The sequence below is a fragment of the Dermochelys coriacea genome, chromosome 3 (assembly GCF_009764565.3).
Source record: "Dermochelys coriacea isolate rDerCor1 chromosome 3, rDerCor1.pri.v4, whole genome shotgun sequence".
Lineage (NCBI taxonomy): Eukaryota > Metazoa > Chordata > Testudines > Dermochelyidae > Dermochelys > Dermochelys coriacea.
In genome coordinates, this window is record NC_050070.1 from 12,193,287 (window position 1) to 12,194,029 (window position 743).

Sequence of the window (743 nt, forward strand, 5' to 3'; positions counted from 1 at the left end):
CTAGCTAATCATACAGGATACAGGCCTGTAGGTTCCTTGCGTTACAGCCAACTATTATGAGTAACATATACTGGAATTTAGCATAAACAAAACCCAAGAAAATAATAATATAATAAATCAAACCAATGAAAAAAACACATTGTGCAATACAGCAAGCTAGCAAACTGGCCTTATGGGCTACACCATGAAGAAGCTTGTATACTAAACAAGTCACCCCTTAATCTTCTCTTTATTTAGCTAAATAGATTGCGCTCTTTGAGTCTGTCATTATAAGGCATGTTTTCTAATCCTTTAATTGTTCTTGTGGCTCCTCTCTGAACCATCTCCAATTTATCAACATCCTTCTTGAACTGGGGTCACCAGAATTGGACACAATATTCCAGCAGCAGTAATACCAGTGCCAAATACAGATGGTAAAATAGAATTTTCTACTACTCAAGATTCCACTATTTATGCATATCAGAATCACATTAGCTCTTTTGGCCACGCTGTCATACTGAGGGCTAATAAGGATGGTTGATATAGGGTTCCTAACTGTAATGTGCATAGTATACATACAGAGAAGTTACATAAAAACATAAAATACTCTTGCTGGAAAGTTGCAACGTAACATTTCTTTATTTCTTAGAATTCAGAAAAATAAACACATAAACCCCCCAAAACAGAGAGAGAAAAAACAGGCTGCTCTCTACAAAAGAGGCAAACACACCCTGTCTTACTCTAGGTTATCTGCAAATTGAGTC